This window comes from Phyllostomus hastatus, unplaced genomic scaffold, assembly GCF_019186645.2.
Source record: "Phyllostomus hastatus isolate PE091 unplaced genomic scaffold, TTU_PhHast_1.1 phas_contig_86, whole genome shotgun sequence".
In the NCBI taxonomy this organism is placed as follows: domain Eukaryota; kingdom Metazoa; phylum Chordata; class Mammalia; order Chiroptera; family Phyllostomidae; genus Phyllostomus; species Phyllostomus hastatus.
In genome coordinates this window covers 23,266,030-23,289,363 of record NW_025333977.1, presented here as the reverse complement: position 1 = coordinate 23,289,363, position 23,334 = coordinate 23,266,030, and the positions used below count along the sequence as shown (strand labels likewise).

The window sequence follows — 23,334 nt, the reverse complement described above, 5'->3', positions numbered from 1 at the left end:
TACTATAGCAGTCAAAACAAGAAAACAAATAAATGTTAATGTGTAACACATGAATGTTAATATATAACTAAATATGATACAGTATCATGGAGATAATCGCTCATTTTTTAAATTTCTTTCTAAGTAGCATTATGAGAAAGCATGTTGCCCAAGGCGGCCAATAAAGGCATGTGCACAAATATGTAAAAGGACAAGAACAAGTGTGCTTGTAACACAAAAATCCTGAGACCTCACTGGTATTCCTTGAATGGTATCCAGGCACCAGAGAGAACTTGGTACTTCGTTGCTTGAGTAGTTTTGCCCTTTGGAGCTTAATTCCAGGCAATTCAACTAACAATTCATACAAAGTGAGGAACCCCACTAGAAAGTCTAATTTCTCCCCCGTTCCCAGAGAAGGTTCCACACCTTCCCTCTAAAAATTACTGCTATAATAAGCTACCATTACTGATGAGAGGATATAGTATTTCCCACTGTAATAGATTAAGAAAGCAAGCAAAAAAAAAAAAAAGACAACAACTGACTGTGAGTATAGAAGACAAAAATATTGAGATACCGACAGCCAACACTTCCATTTGCTCTGCCCAGTTACTGTAGTGCTTTATGCATTGCAATTCATGTAGTCTTCACAATAATCCAATAAGGGAGTTGTAATTACTATGCCCATTTCATTGATAAAGACACTGAGACACACAGAGGTTTAGTAGCTTGACGAAGATCACACAGCCAATAAACAGCTCTGCTGGTATTCAAGCCCAGGCAGCCTGGCTCTGGGATTGGGGCTATTATCAGTCATTAAATACAGGAATCAGTAGTTAAAATGACACTCACATGCATTGCAATATCTGTGCACATAAAATGTTTAGTAAATCTGTACATTTTAATATCACGTGTGTTTTTCTCAATTCCTTATTTTATAAAACCCTAGAAAAGAACTCCCTTCATTATTATTGAAATGGGAATTCTGGAATTCTGAGTGGCTCCAGTAGCTTATCTGGAGGGCCCAGGCACAGAACTATCTTGTTTTAAACATGGCAAATAAGTTACCTTGCCAAACTGTGAAGTAACTAAATTCATGTTTTGAGATATCGCATGTGTTGAAAGGTCTGGACTTATTCATACTTGCAATAATTTTCCGTTTTTCAACATGTTTTAACTCCCTCCTGCAGATTGTGAAATCTAGTTCAAGTCAACAATTGGATCTGAACATAAATACTCAGGGAGGTAGAAATACTGAGTGGTTTACCACGAACATCCCAAAGTGCAAAGGTCTTAGAAACCCATTGCTTTTTATTCTTTTTATCTTCTTATTGTTCTATTACTCTGCTGTGAACTGGAGTAGGTCTGCAGTGGCCCCAATCTCTTCTTTCTTCAGCTCCCACTGCCCTACCCCCTGAATGGCTCTCCCTCTGGCCTCTGCTGCTCAGCCTCTGGGGGCGGTTGCGTGCCCTTCTCCCAAACCAATGAGAAGCCACCTCTCAGGAAAGAAGGCTATGCTTTCCAAAGCTTTTCTTCTGTGAAAGGTATTTTGGCCACCTAGGGAAGCTTAGGGAATGCTTTTTTCTGAAGGCACATCTTCCCTCTCCGAATTAACTGTCTAAAACAAAAGCCAACCTTGATTTACTGGTGAACAATAATAAATTGTTTTATGTGCACTTGCAAATGGAAATGGACCTGTGTCAAGAATTATGAAAAGCCAGGAGGGGAAGCAAAGGGTCTTCTCTACAGAGCTAAATGGTATGAAAATATATCGCCATCTCTTATTTAGTAACATGTGTTTGGCATTTAGTACATTTTTTCTGATTGCAAAAAGAATACCATCTTCTTTGCTCATATTTTTCCAAATCCATATCAATTTTCCACCATGGCTGCATGATATTCTGGCCTAAATATTCTTGGCATTTGTTTACTCAGTAACACGTTTATGTGCCAACTTTAAAAACTGCAGTCTTCCTGCATCTCAGGTCTGGGCACCCCTGGTTTTACAGTATTCCTGCACTCTGGAGAGGGAACCCAGGGGTCACAAGGGGACAAGAGGAGAAGAATGTTTGCTGTCAGAAGGGAGGGTTTGGCCCAGGATTCAGCCTCAGGAGGGAGCAGCAGCCAGAGCCAAAAGCAGCCAGACCAAAGTGCGTGTGCGTTGTTTACAGGGAGAGCAGGCTTCAGACAGAATGTTTTTACAAAAAGACTAGCTCTCCTCTGTGGCAGAGCCCTCCCCCAAAGACTATGTGGGTCAGATTCATGCCTTTCTATGTCGGGGAAGAGCCCACTTGTAGCCTGGAAATCAGAAATCTACTTACAGTTTTTATAATCATAGGAAAGCATGAGAAGAATCCAGGCTTCCTACCTAAAGAAGTTAAACAGGTTAATAGAAACATGGAACTCTATGAAAGAGACCCTGTGATTTCAACAGAAGAAAAAAGAAACACAAAGATTTATTATTTATTTTTATTGGCACTGATGTTGTGGGTTTTCCCCCCCATTCCTAACAAACTGTTTCTTGAAAGGGAGAAGTATTATCTCCCTCAAGTCATTTTTCTTGCATATTATCTGTGTTTTGACAGCCTTCACATAAGCAGGGGATAGAGTTGTCATGTGGAAATTTATTAAATGTTAGAGTTTAAATAAAGGGCAATATATAATACAGTATAAGCTCTCCATTTTTTTACATGGAAAAACAAAACAACACAAAAAACCTCAGGTCCCGGAAATTAACCGGCTAAATCCATGGGTTGTTAATATGTCTCGCCAGCTAAATGTATTGTTCCACACAGGACACAGTGACTCATGCCTCTTTACCACTTTAAACCGTCTCTCATGCGACTGCGAGGCCCATGCCATTCTCTGAAATACTTCTATGTCACCAGTCCCATTACTCTAACTAAACTGGTGGTAGAGGTTAAACGTATTAAAATCCTTAAAAAAAAAAAAGACAGGTGTAATTTAGCAACTTCAGAGCCATGTAAAATTATCTTAAAAGATTAATACGGTTTGGTAAAATAATTGCTAAATCCAGGGTATCATCAGGAAAAGCAGTCATGTGGTTGCTGTAGAACAGAAAGAGTTTGTCCACCCACACCCAGCATGAGCAGAACCGAATGGTAAATGCCAAGCGAGTACTGCAGTAGAGAAATATTGACTGTTTTATGGATGAAAGGTGTGTCCAGGAGAATAGGAAGGGGATGCTCAAAATTATCTAGGGCAAAATCACAAGAGGCTGTGGGTTAGGAGTTCGGGGTTGTGTTGGGAGCTGACAGATAAGAGGTGAGGAATCATTGCTTCAACTCTGAGGTCTGTCCTGGTGTCTCTTTGTCTGGTTTCACGGGCAAATAGCCAGGGGGTTGTTTGACCTTAGGGCTCAGAATAACTCAGGTCAGGACGTTATCTTCAGACTCCCAGAGGTCTGGACCCTGTGACCATTAGTCCAGTCAGGCTACTGTCTTCTGCTGACTGGGTATTGCTGATTATTGAAGGGAAAGGCTAGATCACTGAGGGATAGACAGAAAGAGACAAAGATGATTTCTAGAGCTAGGAATTAAAACTGAATTTAATCAAAGTCACAAGGCCCACAAGTTTCATGATTATACAACATGCTATAAAATAGAATAGAATGAATCTTTTAGAGCTAGAGAGATTCACAGAGATATCTAGTACTAACTCCTAAATGTGAAACTACAGAAAAAGCAACAGTATTCAACACTTCCTGGAAGAAGGTGAGAGGGCTTTTTACAAAACTCATTGTGGTATTGACTGGTTAACAGGCAAATAGGTCAAAGGACAGAACTGGGAACTCAGAGAAAAGACCGATGATGCACCTACAGAAATTTGACGGGTGGCAGAGTTAGTGTAGGAGGTGGACAAGAAAAGGATGGACATATCAGCGTAAGGCTCTGGGACAGAAGGTTATTCATATGGAAGAAAAGAACGTGGGACATCCTTCTTTACTGCATACCCCCCCAAAAAAAATTGTTTCCAGGTATATTGAAAGCACAAATGTTAAGATCTAAATAAATGAAGTTTTCTACCATATTCATGACTTGGAATAGGAAAGAATTTCCTTAACAGGACATAAAGAACATAAACCATAAAGGAGAAGATTAATAAATTTGACTATTAAAATTACGAATATCTGCTGATCAAAATACACCATTAAGAGAGTGCAAAGAAAATCCACAAACACCAATATATATAAACAACAAAGGACACATTAGCATATGGGAACAGTTTCTGTGAATCAATGAGAATAAAACAATCCAATAGAAAAAGAATGTTTATAAGCAAGTTAAGTGGAAATAAAGCTGAAATTGTAGAAGATGCAAAAGACCCTTCAAAATCAACACAGTATGTTCTGAAACTTTTTGTGACTTAAATACCATGCATCTGTGATCACTGAACTACATATTTTTTGAACTGAATGTAGACCATTAGTGCTACTACTTGAGCTAAACTTCTGCATGGTTCATAATGTTTAAAGTGTGTAGTTAATATTATGCATGTAATTGTCCTTTCACTCTCACCACTATGTGTCCATTTGCAAAACAAAAACGCTAATAATCAGTAATAGTGCTATGAAAGATGTTAACTCTGTTTAGTCATTAACTGATCTTGCTCTAACCTTAAACTTTTGTGTTTACTGACCTCTGTTGCATTTATCCTACCCACCTCAAAGTTATCCAGCTGCGTCGAATATCAATGTTACCCTGGTATATGCATTATTTTTCTTTGTTGCTGTTTTATGCCTTCATATTAGCAAAATATGAAATTCTGTGAAAAAATGAAATCCCTTTGATTAAAAAACACAACAAACTCCCCTTCTGTAGCAGGAATCAAATTGCTTGTTCTTGAAAACTTTCTCATCAAGAATTTAGTAGAAGCAGGTATACTTATATTACTTTGATGTTTGTACTAATGTTCCCAAACAATGTGCTTTGAATTTAAAATCACTAATTATTTTTTATGTAATTCTTCTGATGCTCTTCATCACTCATCAATGATCAGAAATGAGATGTAATTCCCCATCGCTGTACTGCAAGAACTGAGTACAATCTTACTGTAAGTTGAAGTGAATTTTGCCCTAAGTCAGAGATTGTGCAAAGATGAACTTTTTGGGTTTGACTGATTGTAGATGGGTTGGGTGTGGTGTGCTGAGGACTATTGAATGCAACTTACAATTCTTAATAAAAAATCTTTATTCTCTCAGTATTAAAAAAGGATGTTTAAAAAATATAAAGTTATTGCACAGAAGATAGAACGCTAAATGAATAATAACATATCAAGAGATAAGAAAATGCAAACTAAAGCCACAATGGCTCCCCATTGTACACCACTAGACTTGCAAAAATCCCTACAGTACCACATGTTGGTGAGTATGCAATGTGGCAGGAACTATTTTACTGTGGGTGGGATTACCATTTGGAAACTTTCTTTATAAAGTGCATGAACATAGCCTACAACCCATGTAAATGGGCATCTGCCTCGAGGGACATGTATACGAGTGCTCATGCAGCCTAACTGTGCAAAAAAATGAGAAAATCTCTTAACAGTTGAGTGGATAAATTGTGGAATATTTATACAATGGAATATTAAAAAGCAATGAAAATTTTAGTGAACTATAGCTTCATACAACAATATGAATGAATGAATCTGAAAAAAAGTAAGGTGAAAGAAGCAAGTCACAAAAGAGGATTTGTTGTATGATTCCACATGTGTAGAATTTGGGTGGTAAAACTACAGGGTCTGGCAGAAGTCAGGCCTGCTTGAGTGTGGTCAGTAGGATACATGAATGTCTCGCATGAGATGGAGAGCAGTTTGAACATTTCACCTAAAATGTCATATGGTGTGCTTGGGTGTGATATTGTTATGTGACAGAATTACAGGATTATGAATTTGTAACAACAGATTTTGTAATAAAAAGGGGGCATTATGTGTACTGGACCCTGTATATTTTTAAAAAGCAAAAATCTAAAAATCATACAAACCAAGACAGCTATTTTCTCTGGGAACAATTGAAGCACACAGGAAGGGTCTAAGTTACTGAATAAGGTAGTAGATTTTGTTCTAGATCAAGGTCTTATAATAGAAAAGGTTCTTTTTATAACTTGGGTTATTTCATGGCTTATAGTTTTGTGATTTTATTATTATCACTTATATTACACACATATATGTATTATAGTCCCTTCAATATGCATATTTTACAATACAAAATGATTTTATTTTATTTTTAAATTACATTTTATTTATTATGCTATTAGAGTTGATCCGATTTTCCCCCCTTTACCCCTTCAACCCAGCACCCCCCTCCCTTTGGCAATCCCCCCACCATTGTTCACATCCATGGGTCACGTGTATAAGTTCTTTGGCTATACCATTTACTATCCTGCACTTTACAATCCCATGGCTATTCTGTAGCCACCAACTTGTACTTCTTAACCCCCTCACCTCTTCACCCATCATGCCATATCCCCCTCCCATCTGACAACCATCAAAACACATTCTGTGCCCATGATTCTGTCTCTGTTCTTCTTGTTTTCTAGATTGAATTGTTGATAGATATGTATTTTTGCCAGTTTATTGTTCATAGTTTTGATCTTCTTTTTCTTAAATAGGTATTTTTAACATTTCATATAATATTGGTTTGGTGGTGATGAACTCCTTTAGTTTTTCCTTGTCTGAGAAGCTCTTTATTGGCCCTATGATTCTAAATGATAGCTTTGCTGGGTACAGTAATCTTGGCTGTAGGTCTCTGCTTTTCATGACTGAATATTTCTTGCCGATCCCTTCTACCCTGCAAAGTTTCTTTCAAGAAATCAACTGATAGTCTTACGGAAACTCCCTTGTAGGTAGCTAACTTCATTTCCTTTGCTCCTTTTGAGATTTTCTCTTTATCTTTAACCTTTGGCATTTTAATTATGGTATGTCTTAGAATGGACCTCTTTGCATCCATCTTGTCTGGCATTCTTTGTGCTTCCTGGACTTGCATGTCTATTTCCTTAACCAGACTAGGGAAGTTTTCTTTCATTATTTTTTAAGTAGATTTCTAATTCCTTGCTCTTTCTTTTGTCCTTCTGGCATCCCTATGATGTGAATGTTGGACCTCTTGAAGTTGTCCCAGGGGCTACTGACACTACCTTTGTTTTTTTTTTTTTTGGCTTCTTTTTTCTTCTTGTTGTTCTGATTGGTTGTTTTTTGCTTCCTTATGTGCCAAATCACTAATTTGATTCTCAGCTTCATCCACGGTACTATTGTTTCCCTGTAAGTTGTTCTTTATTTCAATTAGTGTATCCTTTGTCTCTGACTGGATCTTTTTTATGCTGCTAAGGTCCTCACTAAGTTCCTTGAGCATTCTTATAACCAGTGTTTTGAACTCTGGCTCTCAGAGATTGCTTATCACCATTTCATTTAGCTCTTTTTCAGAAGTTTTGATCTGTTCTTTCACTTGGGCCATATTTCCTTGTCTCCTTGTTTTGGTAGCCTCCCTGTGTTGTTTCTGTGTATAAGGTAGAGCTGCTTTGACTACATGTCTTGGAAGTGTGTCCTAATGTAGCAGATGTCCTGTAGAGTCCAGTAGCACAGCCTTCCCTATGACCCAAGCTGGGTACTCAAGTTACGCCCTTTGTGTGGGCTGAGTACAGCCTCCTCCTGTAGTTCAGCCTTGGTTGCCATTGGCAGATCAATGGGAGAGATTTCCCCAGGCCAATCAGCTGCAAGGATTGGCTATGACCACTTACCACAAACCCCCGCTCTCCACAGAGGATCAGCTGTGCAGTGGCAGGGTGGTGGTGCTCTGATGTGGTCTGTAGCTGTCCACTGGGTATCCTGGCCCTGGGGTTTCCTGGGTGGTGCAGGCCAAGATCAGCCCCCACCTGTGTTTTGCCCAGGGCCACACTCCCTGAGCTATAACACAATGTGAGATGGTTGCTATTTGTGCCGGGCTTGGAGATTCCCAGGGGAAGCCAAGCTGTGAATCTAGGGTGGCTGCTGTTAGTGCCAGGTCTGGGGTTTATGAAGGCCAGCTGTTGCTTGAGAGGATTTAGGAAGTTGTGAAGCACAAGCCAAGATCAGTCATTCATATTGAAAGCAGCTTGGGTGGACCTGTAAGTTGGGTGGGGCAGAGCCTCTGGGGATCTGCAAGGTGGGTCCAACAGTGTCTGCCAGGTTGATGGATTCTCGGATTTAGCACCAGCTTGCTGGCTCTGTTGGTGCATATTTAGGAAAGGGACAATGGCCTCTACTCACCTTGATGACAGACACTTCAGTTTCTCCTAGTATGGCCCTGGTGCGTTTCAAGCTGCTACCGCAGTGCTGGAGCTCAGAGGAAGTGAGTTTAGTGGGTGAGTCCATGTGTGGGTTCTTTAAAAGGAACTGCTTGGGGAACTCTAACAGTTTCACCCACCAACTCTTTCCCCTGTGGTTTTTGCAGGCAGAAGTTGTGGGGTTTATCTTCCTGGCACTGGAATCCTGGGCTGGGTGGCCTGGTATGTGGCTGGTACTCCTAACTCCCAAGACATCCCTCCCTAATTTTTATCTGGCACACATGGGTGTGGGACCAGCCTGTTCCACATCTGCACCCCTCCTACCAGTCTGGGTAATGCGGTTTCTTTAATTCCGTAGTTGTCGGACTTCCATTCAACTCAATTTCTGATGGTTCTGAGTGATGGTTGTTCTATATTTTAGTGTTAATTTTGGTGTGGTTGTGTGAAGAAGTGAGACATGTCTGCTTATGCCACCCTCTTGACTAGAAGCCACAAAAATAATTTCAAAAGGAAAAAAAGTCAAGAAACTCAATATATTACAAAGGGTACTAGAATTAGAGCCAAGAGGTGCTATCATAAATTCATATGTTAAAAAGAAAAAGGTTTTGTGTCAAATCTTAGCCACTCAACTATTTAGGAGTGCAAAGAGTATTTGGAGCAGGGGTGAGTAGAGCAGCAGATATTTTTTTTAAGCTCTCTATGCCAGCGACTTTCAGCCAGTGTGTCACAAGAACTTTAAAACCTTCAATATCTGACTAATTAGTCAGGGGCACTGACCTCATTTCCTTTAAATTTCAAATAAAGATAATGAAAGCAGCCAACACAACAATATCTGTCCAGTTGGATGGGTCAAAATTATACCTTTTATCCTGTCAAATCAGCAAAAATATGTATATTTTGGTGTACTGCAGAATTTTAGTAATTAGTTTATGTGTGCCATAAGATGAAAAACGTTGAAAATCACTGCTCTAGATAGTATCAGTGAATACTTGTGAAGGCTGGGAATGCTTTAGTGTCATTGCATTGTCTGGGATCAAACATCTTCTAAACACCAGACTCTTCACAACGTTGTGTCTTGTTTTCCCCACAAATCTGCATTGGACAGATTTGCAGACAGAAATCTGCATTGTTATACCAGTTGCACAGAGAAGAAATCTGAGGCTCAGAGGGGTTAAATGCCTTGTCCAAATTAACACAGTCAAAAAAGAGGCAGCATACTGGTGTCTTAAACTTTTCTGTGCAAATGAATCTCCTGATATCTTGTTAAAACACAGATTCTGATCCAGCAGGTCTGGGGCCTGGGAAACTGCACTTATAGCAGGCTGTCAGGTTCTTCGAGGGCTGCTGATCGCTGACCCACTCTGAAGGCCAGTGTGGTTCTGGAGCCACACTGCCTGCAGCCCTGATGCCATCATTTTGTAGTTTTGTGTTATGGAACAATCACATTACTTTTTTCATCTGTAAAATGGAGGTGATAAGAGTTAGCTCATAGAGTTGTTGGGCTGTTTAAAGTTACAATATTCATGCAGGGTTTTAGCACAGTGCCTGGCACTTAGTAAGCATTCAGAAATATTAGTTATTTTTAGTAAGTAACATAGGGCTATGCTTCTAATGAGAATTCTACTGTTACTAAGAGGAGCTAATAAATTATACCAGGGAGGCTTCAGCACAAACAGTAGGAAAATTGCCTGGAGAGAATTACAGCAAGGAACTTTGCCATTCTAACTCCTTATATGCTACTCGAATGTCTTGCTGGGTCTTGTCATTTCATGTAACTTTATATAAGAATACGTAACATGCAGAAGACTTACTTTTTCTGGAGAATAATCTCCCTACAATCTCCTCTGTGGGAGGAGACAAACTTTTCTGGGAAAACAGCTAAGGCTGGGAATCCATCCAATTGTTTAAAACTGCTGATCAAATCCAAATTGACAAATACTTCCTTGTTTTTTAAAAGATTTTAGAGCAAGGGGAAGGGAAGGGAAGGAGAGAGGGAGAGAAACATCAGTGTGTGACTGCCTCTCACACGCCCCACACTGAGGACCTGGCGGGCAACCCAGGCAATGGGCTGTTCCTGGGAATTGAACCCGCATCCCTTTGGTTCACAGGCCAACACTCAATCCACTGAGCCACATCAGCCAGGGCAACAAATATTTTTTTAGCATAAACCATTTTAAAATTAAAATGTAACATTAAATGAAACCACTGACTAAAGGTATTTTGGGGAGAAAGTCAAATGGAAAGCATTATTAACAACCAGTTTTTCTTTTCCTAACACCCTGTCACAATATTGCTGCCTTCCTCTAACCACCGAGATTAAAGCTGCAGTGTGGTGCTGTTCATTCCATTTTATATCCTCTTCCCTTGTTCATTTAGTCAACCTAGAGGATTACACTCAGTAAGTTTAGGAAGGGTCTTACCACTGTCGATAACCCATGTCATTGGTCAGTGGAGAACCGAGCTGACTATCTTCGTTATAAATACACTTTCCAATGAAAACAAATGTTTGCCCTCATTGTTTGTTTAACAAGAATTGGTTTTGTGCCATAAAGCAGGTAACTTTAAAACATCCAATTTCTTTTTTAATTTCTCTTAATTATTTTTAGAGGAAGAGAGCAAAGCTCAATAGATCACCAACCCAGAGTGACCTGGGTACCAGGCTACACCAATAGTGAGGCGACATAGAGTGTTTACTTATGGCCTATATGGCTCATTGCTTACTTCCTCCCTAGCTATCTACCCTGCAAAAACAAAACTCAGATCGACTGCTGGTGATGCAGATACAGGCTGTGACTGAGGTGCAATCAACCAAACTATTCACACACGAGAAGTGTTCCTTGAGAAATAAACAGAAATCTACAGTGCCTAGATTTTTTTTTTATCTTAAAAATGTTAGTGTCAGCTCTGGCTGGCGTAGCTTGGTAGATTGAGTGCAGGCTGCAAACCAAAGCAACGCAGTTTCAATTCCTAGTCAGGGAACATGCCTGGGTTGCAGGCCACGGCCCCCAGCAACCACACATTGACATTTCTCTCTCTCTTTCTCCCTCCCTTCCCTCTCTAAAAATAAATAAATAAAACCTTTTAAAAAAGATTTTATCTATTAAAAAATCTTTTAATAGATAAATAATTGATAAACTATTTATCAATATTTTATTTATTTAAAAATCTTTTTAATAGAGTTAATAAATAAATACATAAAATATTGGAAATATTTAAATAAATAAATAAATCTTAATAAATAAAATAAAATATTTTTTTAAGCATTTTATTTATTTATATTTTTAGAGAAGGGAGGGAGAGAGAAAGAGAGAGAGAGAGAGAGAGAGAGAGAGAAACATCAATGTGTGGTTGCTGAGGGCCATGGCCTGCAACCCAGGCATGTTCCCTGACTAGGAATTGAAACTGCGTTGCTTTGGTTCGCAGCCTGCACTCAATCCACTGAGCTACGCCAGCCAGGGCTAAATAAAATCTTTAAAAAAAATGTTAGTGTCTAATAAATAAAGACTCCTCACAGATTTTCTTAGTGAAACTCACTTTGGAGGATGAAAACATTTTCAGAATGCAGTCATCGTATTGCAGGCACTTCCCTTCCCAGCTCCCCAGTCCTCTGCATCATTTCTTGCTGAGTGATTTTGGTAAGCAAAAGCAACTGATCCCTGTGAAGGGAACTAGAGAAACCTTATAGAAAATATCAGAGTGGGGAAAGGAAATTCAAGAATCCTACTTGGAATTAATAAATCAGCTTCCAAAACCCAAAAGAAAGGGGACAGCGATCCAATTCAGTCAAGGCACAAGCAGAACAGCCTCGCCAGAGCCTCCAACAAGTACATCTTGTCAAAACGATTAACCTCAGTTCCAGTCAACCGCAGTGACCTCCATTAATTAGATAATGGAGTTGCAAGCAGGCTGGTGCCTTTATTTGCTGGCAAATTGCACAGCTGTTTTCCTCTGTGTTCAATAGAAGCAACCTGAAAGCTTCTGAGACACCAGTCAAGAAGGTGTCAGACGTAACGACCCTAAACAAATTCCGAAGGTCTCACATTTCTGTGTGGGGAAAATACGCTGCAGCCGAGGATACCGTGTTGCAGGTGAGTGGAGACTGTTTAGCTGTAGACTCAGGTAGAAAGAAAGCCGTGAGGGGTTTCTCTGTGCGCTGAAGCGCAGTCCCACACACCAAAAAGCTGCAGGTTTGGTTTTGGTGAGGGCCGTGCCTGTGCTGCTGGTTCTGTCCCTGGTGGGCTGTGTGTGGGGGACAGTCGACCGGTGCTCCTCTCTCCCTGCCCTTCACCCACCTTCCTCTCTTTCTAAAATCGAGGATAAATATATCCTCAGGTGAGAGTTAAGAAAAGGGTTTTAAAATAGAAAGAAAAAGCAAATCTGGCATTTGGGGTGGGGTTTTCCCTTTCAGACAATAACTAATTAAGTTCGTTTTCTAAAATTAAGGCTAAACTCATTGTGGGTGGGACTCTGTCTACAATAGACTTTGTATTTTCGTGTAGCTTTGTGAGTGATACAGAACTTATATTTTGGCTACTTTTTTGGTTAAGAGATACGTGTGTATGTGTGTGCACATATATGCACATATACTCATACATGTGTGCATACACATGCCCCACATATATGCCACATGTGCCATGCATGTCATGTGTGTCGTGTGTGTGTTTTGGCTCGTGTGTGTGTTTGAAGTCTGTCCGGAAAAAGTCCAACTGTTGTTAATATAACAAGAACAGCTTGCATGACATCGATGTAATCTGGCAGCCAAAGACAGAGGACTGGAATGCACACGCATGAACAATGATGCCTTCACTGTACTAGTCAGTGGAGGCAGTGGATGCCATTGAGTGAGCATGTGTCTTGTGTGGCCGTTGCATTCAAAATGATCTAGTGAGTAGAGGAACAAATCTGCATCAAATTTTGTGTAACACTTGAACATTCCCCCACAGAAATTATTTGGATGATTCAGAAGGCAGCAGCTATGGGCAACTGATAATTGGCAGCTTCATCAACAATGTACCCGTTCATCCATCATGTGTCATGTAGAGTTTTTTGATGAAACATCAAATCATCCAGGTGACTCAGACCCCCTACAGCCCAGAATTGGTGCCCTGATGCTTCTGACTTTTCCCAAAACTAAAAGCACCCTTGAAAGGGAAGAGATTTCAGACCATCAATGAGATTCAGGAACATACAACAGGGCAGCTGATGGCAATTGGGAGATTAGGCAACTGTGTGAGGTCCCAAGGAGCCCACTTTGAAAGTGACTGAGGCATCATTGTTCTATGCGCAATGTTTCTTGTATCTTGTATCTTCTTCAATAAATGTCTGTATTTTTTAAACATTATATGGCTGGATACTTTCTGGACAGACCTCTTTGCTCACATATATCAGGTGTGCATGTGTGTATGTGTGTATATGTATACATGTCTATATCATGTGCATATATGTATGTGTATATATACATGCATGCATATTTTATGAAACTGTTTTCCTATGAGGTTATACTCGAATTGGTTTTACCCTTTCTGGTCCTTGTGTATCATTCTCTCAGGGTTAAACTCAGTGAACCTAACAGTATTTTGGACTAAAGGTCTAATGACGAAGTCCTGGAGGAAGGGGAGGAAAATTCACTCTCATCTCATTTACCTCCTCAGGCCTGCTCCGAATGCCTGTTAGAAGCCCAGCTTTACAGAAGACAAATTTGGATCAGGGATGTTAACTGGCCGGCCCAGGAGCTCATAAGATCTCCTTTGCCATGCATGACCAAACACACTTAAACAGTCTCGCAGGGCTACTTGGTCTCTTCCTACTCTCACAGTCTGCTGCTCTTCTGCTCTACAGGAGGCCATCTCTTAGGTGGGGAGAGAGGAGGCCTGCAGCCAGTGAAGTGGGGGCATGGCCAGGATCAGTCTTCCAGCAAGGGTGTCTGCACACTGCTAGTCAGGGAAGGTCAAGCTCAGAACTACTTTCTCGCCAAATCTAATGGTTTTATTTTTACATCTCTTCTGCTGTTACCTACATAGATGCCCTTATGTGTTCCATGGATATCCCTTTTGAACAATACCTAGTGCCCCTTCTGTGTCAAAAAAAAAAAAAAAAAAAAGCTGATCCCTTTGCTTTATTTGAGGCCTACAGAACTTGAATTACTAGAAGTGAGCCCAGGGATTTTCATTTTAAACAAGGTTCATAGTGATATGGTCAGAATGTTTGTGTCCCCTCGAAATTCATATGTTGAAACCTAATACCCAGGGTGATAGTATTAGCGGGTAAGGCCTTTGGAAGGTGATTGGGTCATGAAGGGAGAGTCCGCATGAATGAGATTAGTGCCTTTTAGAATGGGTTGAAGAGAGCTCTCTTCCTAAGTGGGGGGAAACCACAGAGCATGCACTGCTGGGGCAATGCTAGCATTGTCATGGGGCTGACACCTCCATGACCCAGGTACAGAGCTCCTACAGAGCTAGGACACCCATGGGGTCAAGGCTTGCCAGAGCCTTGGTTGATCAGCCTCTGCCCCAGTGGGTACAGAGGATACTGGATCTTAACTGGTATTTTAACAGGATAACTCGGATGTGCAGCTTGGATTGAGAACCACTGGTTTGGTCCTCCTCTCTTCTATTATCTCTCCTCTCTGTAAAATACCTTTTCTTCCATCTTCATGACCTAATCACCTCCTGAAGACCCTGCCTTCAAATGCCATCATCTAAAGTGTGAGGATTTTAACATATGAGATTGGGGTGATGACATAAATATTCAGACCTTAGAAATTACTCTGAGGGAAGCAGCCTTAGGGTTAAGCCAACCTGTTGGAAGAGTGTTGAAAAGAAAAGAACCTGAGTGGATGACACTGTGAAGTTTCAGGATCAAGCACTGAGGATGCCTACCTCATATCTTGTCTAGATGCACTAATAGGTGAGCTGATAACTCCTTTGTTGTTTGAAGTGCATTTATCTTTCAGTTGGCTGGCCAACATGCAACCTCTTTCCTGTGTTAGGAGTTCCCCACTTTATGTACAACCCACTTCCCTTCAGAGAAGCTAAAGATATCAGGCATTCACCTTCCCATTGTCCATTTAAGTTAGGGTGCGACATAATCTAGTCTCCACCAAGCAGATGCATAAACACCTGCAAAAATCAGAAAATTATGATGGATCACGAACTGTCACAAAGCAGAAGCTGAGCATTTCCATTCTGTGGGTTTTGCCCAGTAATCACTGTGTTCCATATTCAAAAACAGTGTCACTGGTTCTAGTAATAGCATCTGGCATCAAGTGCAGATGGCTCCTGTGATATATGTGGCCTATGGGGACAACGGGTACCATATTTTTGCTGTGTATACTGTACACCCACTTTTTTTGGCCCAAAATTTCAGGGAAAAGACATTTTATTTTAATGTTTTAATTAATTTATTTATTTGGTTATATTTAGAAACAAAACCAATTATTGTACTCCATGGTATTATTTTGCATGCAGATATCACTATTGCTTTCTAGAGTTACACTTTTAATGCAAAAGCATGAATAAAAGAATTAAAAACATTTATATAAATACAGAATTAGTACTACCCATGTATAATGTGCAACCTTATTTTTTCCTAAAAATTTTGGGCAAACAAGTGTGCATTATACATAGCAAAATATGGTATATTGTTACCAGAATGACTATGTGGATAGATTTGGGTGTTGTCTGTGGTGGTGGATAGCTCCAAATCTGTTTCTAGTAACTGTCACCAAGATTCTAACTACCTATTTTTAAATAATAAATTGCTTTTTTTGTTTTAATTTGTCTGAATTTACTTCAGTTGCTTGACACTTAAGACTCAATTGGAATTTTATTCTTTTAAGTAGTGTTCTGTGTTAATTGCAGCTGAAAGTATCCTAAACGATCCTAGGTTCTACCAGCCATCTATTGCTGCAATAATGCTCAGTAGTCAACAAGTCAATGGATTTAAACAATCATTTATTCTTACTCACTTGTCTGAGAATTGGCTGATTTAGGCTGTGTTCAGCTGATCTTGGCTCTAAAATGTACATTGGATTTAGCTCAGTTCCATGAAGCTGTCATTCTCCTTGGATGACCTAGAGCTTGTCTTCTTGTAGAAATGATGTCAGTCAAGATGGCAGGACCAACTGTGCGATTATAATTCAAGTCTTCTCATGTTAGCTCCACTAATATCCCAATGATCAAGTTACACAACCAAGTCCACCATCAGTGAAGCAGGGAAATATACTCTTTAGTGAGATGAACTGTGAAGCACATGGCAAAGGACATGAACAGAGGGAGGATGAAAAATTGGAAACAATCATGAAATCTACTGCATCCACTTATACCCCATCCTTATTCCCACCTCCAAACCAAAATGCTAGTTAATGGCTGATGATGATGTAGTAGTTTCTGTCTTAAAGCTATTGAAGTTTTGTCAGAAGAAATCTTGGACATACTGCCCTCAGGTAAAGAAATAAACTTTTATTATCTCTGCATGACCAAGAAATAATACAATAGAATCATAAAATGATTGAGCTGCTAGGGATCCTAAAGACCTCTTAGTAAATCCTATTGCTTGGTTAATAAGGAAACTAAAACAACAAAATGTGAATGTCTTGGTCAAGGTTGTACCCCAAGGAAATAGCAGGAGACCAAATAAACAGCAATATATTATAGATATACATCAACACAACAATATAATGAACATCTACTGACTCCCTGATAAATGTCTCTGACACTTTGCTATTTTACCCATGTTATGATGAGGTAGAAAGTTTTCTTTATTCATCAAGTCAGTTATTCCCTTTCATCCACAACACACTGATATAAGATTAGATTAAGATTGGATATGTGTTTGGACATCTCTGCTCATGCATCCACATTCTACTACTCAGAAGAATTCAGGCTAGAAATCTAATAGTTATCAGGACATCTGAGGATACAGAATGAAGGTGACAAAATGCCACCAGGTGAGTCTTCTGAAGAAATACAAGGTGCCTGTCCCCTATTTACAAATGCTTTGGAAATCACACATCTTTGTGTGTGTGTGTGGACGTGCTGTTTATTACTCGCATTATAAGGGAGTGCACTGATGGCAGTGGGTCAGTGTGAAAGGGACTGCATCTCCTCCAGTCTGAGGTTCATTATAGGGGGTCCCAGACAAAGGAGGCATGTGTCCTATGCATGACTCTAAGCTACATTACCTCAATGTGTGCATGCAGAAAGAAAAGATCAAGAAGCATTCATGGGACAAGAAACTGCTCCCAAAAAGAGATAAGAAGGGAGTTATAATCCATTCCCAAAACAATACACATTCCTTCTGGCTGGCCCTCGCCGTAAGTGGTATGAGAGCCATGTATTGACCCCACACTCCACCCCAACATTGCTCTTCCACCTCACATTCTTCACATTAATTCTTCTGGGAAGGGGCCTGTATGGTCAGCATGTTGGCACTATGCATCCAATGTACCACAGAGACAGTAAAAGCTACACCCTAAGACTAAAAGTGTAATAACAGAAGCCAAAGAGACTCAGGAGGAGGGAACACCACCAATAGTCTGTAGCAGTCAGCACCATAATATTCTAGCACAGGGTTGCTGGCATCCATCCCATGAGTTGCACAGTTTCATTTGCAGTTCCATTTCTGCTTTCAATACATATGTGTATGGGCTGTTGTTCTTCCACCTGTTATGCTGATAACCACCGAACGCCATCCCAAACTGTGTATGTGAAGTATGGCGTGGTGCAGTTAACCCACTCTCTCATGATGAAAAATATCTCATGCATCTGTTTGAAGAAGGGATTAGTCAGTAGCCTTCCAGCCTTTTGGCCAGTCCCAATGGGTCTGGCTCACAGGGTGAATCCACCGTGGTAGACCAGCAGAGGTCATAGTCAGGAAATCTGTGCAAAACCAACAGTCTGAGCAGTTATTTACAGCAGCCAGCATTTCCACCCACTGGGGGAAGGTGTTGTTTCCACAGAATCCATTTGACAGAGAAACTAGGTAAGTAAGGTAATGGTATACATTTTATGAAAACAGAAAGAACACAGAGGATAAACCAGTTTCTGAGTCTGCAAGAGTGTCAGATGAGACTTCCAAATGAAGGCCCCTTTGCTGGAATGAAATTAAGCAGTGACAATCTGATATATCCTCTTTATCTGTAATTTAAATGTCTCTGCTGATATCATCAGGGGCTCAGGTGAATTCTCTATAGTTGATACTGCATCAGCAGTTCTCAATCAATCCAAATCAAAGGATAAAGGAAAATTGAGACATTAGTGCGAAAGAAAACTGGAGAAATTCAGGATCCAGTCTAGTTTGTAGGTGAGAAATAAAATTTTACAGACAATTCATTGAGTTAGAGTCTACTTTCCATAATTGTTTATAGTTGATTTTATTGAAACATAATTCCCCCCCCCGAATCACCTTCATTTTTATTAAAGAATCAAATCAAGGCCAACTCATTTACTGTATTAAGTCTGGTTTCTATTTGGCCTGATTATTTGCATAAACACAACAGGAATAGCAATTGATCATATAGGCTTTCTTGATTGTACTTTGCTGGGATGTTACAAGGAATTTCTAGACTGAGCTTTATTTAGCCCCTCAGGGCTAGGAAGCCAAGTCACACAGTTGTCATCAGGCTTTGCCTGCAATACCTGCAGATTTGGCTGAGTTTCTCAAGCTCTCGAGGTCCCCAAAATGTCTTAGGGTACCATGCCATCTTTTAGAAAAGTAACCTTTGCTCCTTACCTGGAAAGACTGTCATGAACAATGTGAGCAAGCAAAGTACCAGGCCATTTCTCCAAAGTGCTTTTATTCTTCAAAGTCAATCTTAATTCCTTATGGTTTTCTGATGACATCCGGAGTCCAGGCAAGGCTCCTTTGATTATCACATTCCAGACAAGGACATAGTTGATAAAATCACAATTGGAAACTGGCTTTATACATCCTGTTATGAAAAAAATCAAATTCTTATTGGATTTATACAAAAAAAATATTGATATGGAAAGAATAATACTCACTAAGAGCTTCCAAATTCCAGAGGGATCAGGCAGGGAGAAAAGTATAAATGCCTCAATATTGTTTATAAAATTATACTTTACCAACTTGATTTAAGAAACAAAGTTTTTTGTGTCTAAAAAACAACTGATTAAAACTTAACAATATTTTTCAACAGGTTATAAAAGCTGTAATTCTCTGCAGTTTATTATGTCCCATAATTAATTTATCTTTATCCTGAATGTTTTCAAGCACCTCCATAAATTCAGTCAATTCACAGAGTTCCAGCAATCTTTACTCAATCCAAAGTTATGGTCTCAGTGCTCGCTTAGGCAGCACATGTACAAAAGTATGATCCAAAAATCCATTCTCAGAAATATGTGATCCAGAACAAGTCAGAGTCCTTTCCGTGAATGCCTCCCAAACTTATTTTTGCAAATGCATTAAAGCAAAACAATGACTATTTATAAATGCCAAGGCTTAAAATGACATGGTTACAGAGTTGAGTATAATGCAATTGACAAAGGAATTTGCTTTCCTGCAACAACATTTTAGGATAACAACTAAAATTATAAATGAAAGCATACCAGAACTTATATAACCTCTAGAACACCTACTTTAGTAATAAAAATATGTGTATATAAATAGAACATACTTATTATTTCTTTACTTGACAAAGCTTCCCATGTACTTTAGGCATATTAAGTAGGCCTAATTAGTTCCAAAACTTCTCTTTTATAAAAATGGGAGAACAAATACTTGTGATATTCCAGGGGCCCATTAGAATAACCTAAAGTCATTTCTCAATTAAAAAGCCTCTTAAACCCTGGCTGGTGTAGCATAGTGGATTGAGTGCTGGCTTGTGAATCACAGGGCTGCTGGTTCGATTCCCAGCCAGGGCACATGCCTGGGTTACAGGTCTGGTCTCCAACTGGGGGCATGCAAGAAGCAACCACACATAGATGTTTCCTCTCCATCGCTTTCTCTTGCCTTTCCCCTCTCTCTAAAAATAACTAAATAAAATCCTTTTTAAATAAATAAAGTCTCTTAAAATTTGAACTTTGGGAGAAGGCTGTCAAACAAAGTTACCTAAAAAATTATAACATAAACTTTTTGTAAAACAACACATTTTTATGGAAATAACTTTAAAAGGCATTAATCAAACTTAAAACTGTTTTTCACATCAAATAATTTGTCCCAACCACAAGCTCCTGTGTTAATTTATATAAGATTTTATTTTCTTTAGGCCAATAAAATATTACACCCTAGTTATGATATCCACAGGCAGAAAACACAACATATGTGTTCATCTGTGTAATACACAGATGAACATTTATCACATAAAGACCATACATATGTCAACTGAACATGTGAAATCTATACATATTATTTGACTTACTAATTTGAGTAGAGAAAGCACACAATGTTTTTATTGGCTTTTCTTTTTCTTTCTTCCCTCTACACAAGCCTTCTGCATCTTTCTTTGTCTTCTTTTTTAAACTCATCCAGATATTAGAACAATCTACTTTTAATTCTATCCCTTTAAAATCTATTGCCATAATTTACACTTTTATTACCAAAGTCATACATTTTTTCAACTTAAACATTAGTAATCAGTATTCTTTAGATTGATAAATTCATGAATACATTTCAGAAATCTCACCCTGTTCACTAGACCTTTAGTAAAACAATTCTAATTAGTCTAAAATGCAATGTAAGTCAGTGGATGGCTTCAGGCCAAGATTGAGGCATAGGTAGATACACATTGCCGCCTTGCACAAACAAAAGAAGGACAACAACAAATTTAAAAAGAAAAAACAACCAGAACTGCCAGCAAATCAAACTATATGGAAGTCCGACAAACAAGGATTTAAAGAAGAAACATTCAGCCAAGCTAGTAGGAGGGGCAGAGACGGGCAGCCAGGGTGAGAGGATGAGAGGGTGAGCCACAAGGCTGTGGCTGGAGGACATGGACAGGCAAGGTGGTGGCTGGTATCTGGAGGAGCAAGTGATCCCACATGTGCGTGCAGATAAATTGGAATGAACAACTGGAGAGTGAGACAGACCATGCAACCCAGGGTCCCAGCATGGGGAAATAAAGCCTCAAAACCTCTGACTCAAAAAAACTTGTGGGGGTTTCAGTGTTGGGAGAAACTCCCATCCTCACAGCAGAGTTCATTGGAGTGACTGGGAGGGTCCTAGAAGGTACATAAACCCACCCACCCAGCAACCAGCACCAGAAAGGCCCAATTTACTTGCAGGTAGTGGAGGAGGTGACTGAAAGCTCACCAAGAGCTCAGCAAGTGGCATTGTTCCCTCTCAGACAGACCCCTCCCTCACATATAGCACCACTATGCAGCAACAAGGGCTGCCCTGCCCTGGTGAATAACTAAGGCCCTACCCCTTACTAGTAAGAGGCATGGCAAAATAAAAAAAGTATATGTAGCCCAAGTGAAAGAACAAATTAAAGCTCTAGAAAAAAATACAACTAAGTAATGAAGAGATAGCCAGCCTATCAGATGCACAGTTCAAAACACTGATAATCAAGATGCTCACAGAATTAGTTGAATATGGTCACAAAACAGAGGGTAAAATGTGAAGGCTATGCAAAGTGAAATAAAGGAAAATGTACAGGGAACCAACAGTGACCAGAAGGAAACGGGGACTCAGATCAATGGTTTGGAGCAGAGGGAAGAAATAAACATTTAACCAGAACAGAATGAGGAAACAAGAATTTTAAAAAAATGAGGAGAGGCTTAGGAACCTCTGGGACAACTTTAAACATTCCAACATCCAAATCATAAGGGTGCCAGAAGAAGAAGAGGAAGAGCAAGAAATTGGAAACTTATTTGAGAACACAATGAAGGAGAACTTCCCCAATTTGGAGAAGGAAATAGACTTTCAGGAAGTCCAAGAAGCCCAGAGAGTCCCAAAGAAGTTGGACCCAAGGAAGCATACACCAAGGCACATCATAATCAAGTTACTCAAGATTAAAGATAAGGAGACAATCTTCAAAGCAGCAAAAGAAAAGGAGCCAGTTACCTACAAAGGAGTTCCCATAAGACTAGCAGCTGATTTCTACAAAGAAACATTGCAGGCAAGAAGGGGCTGGAAAGAAGTATTCAAAATCATGAAAGGAAAGGACCTATATCCAAGAATATTCTATCCAGCAAAGATATCATTTAGAATGGAAGGACAGATAAAGTGCTTCCCAGATAGGGTAAAGTTAAAGGAGTTTATCATCACCACACCCTTATTGTATGAAATGTTAAGGGACTTATCTAAGAAAAAGAAGATAAGAAATATGAACAGTAAAATGACAACAAACTCACAACTATCAACAACCAAAACTAAAAACAAAAACAAAAACAAAAACAAAACCAAAAGTGAACTAAGCAAACAACCAGAACAGGAACAGATTCACAGAAATGGAGATCACAGGGAGGGTTTTCACTGGGGAGGGGGCAGGGGAAACATGGGGGGGGGGAAGTACAGGAAAATAAGGAGCGTATTTGGTAGGCACAAAATAGATAGGGGGAGGTTAGAAACAATATTGGAAATGGAGAAGTCAAAGAACTTATATGTATGACCCATAGAGATGAACTAAGAGTGGGGTGTGGAATGCTGGTGGAAGGGGGTACAGGGTAGAGGGGAACAAAGGGGAGAAAAAAGTGGGACAAGTGTAATAGCATAATCAATAAAATATAATTTAAAAAATAATAAATAATAAAATGCAATATAAGCCCCTCCTTTCCAAAGCAGAAACAAAAACTAAATCTAAAATGAAGGCAAAATTTCAAGAAGGGATTTAGGACTAGCCTTAGAATCTTATCTCCTTATTTTTCTCACTAACATAAACTCACCCACTAACTCCTGTACATTTGCTTTAGCTGCTTCTTTCCCCACACACAGGTCCTCTGCAAGACCCACAGGAGCGCTGGGGACATGCCCCCAGTACTGGTGCACCACAACAGGATTACCCTCCACTGTTTCCAGGAATACCCCTGGCTTCCCTCACCCAGCATGTCATTACAGGCATTCTACTCAACAGGGTCATTTTCCAGAATATCCTGTTCGTGAAGCCAGTTGTGACACAGGAGCTCCA

The 23,334-nt window shown here is 39.7% G+C and overlaps 1 long non-coding RNA gene across 1 annotated transcript; it reads right to left on the bottom strand.

Annotated features, from left to right (window-relative positions):
• Nucleotides 1-16,461: 16,461 nt before the first annotated feature.
• LOC123827115 lies at nt 16,462-23,317 on the bottom strand. The gene is made up of 3 exons (XR_006787187.1): nt 23,093-23,317; nt 18,981-19,179; nt 16,462-16,488 (listed from the first exon to the last, which is right to left on the bottom strand). It is a non-coding gene; the product is annotated as an uncharacterized LOC123827115 (long non-coding RNA).
• Nucleotides 23,318-23,334: the final 17 nt, after the last annotated feature.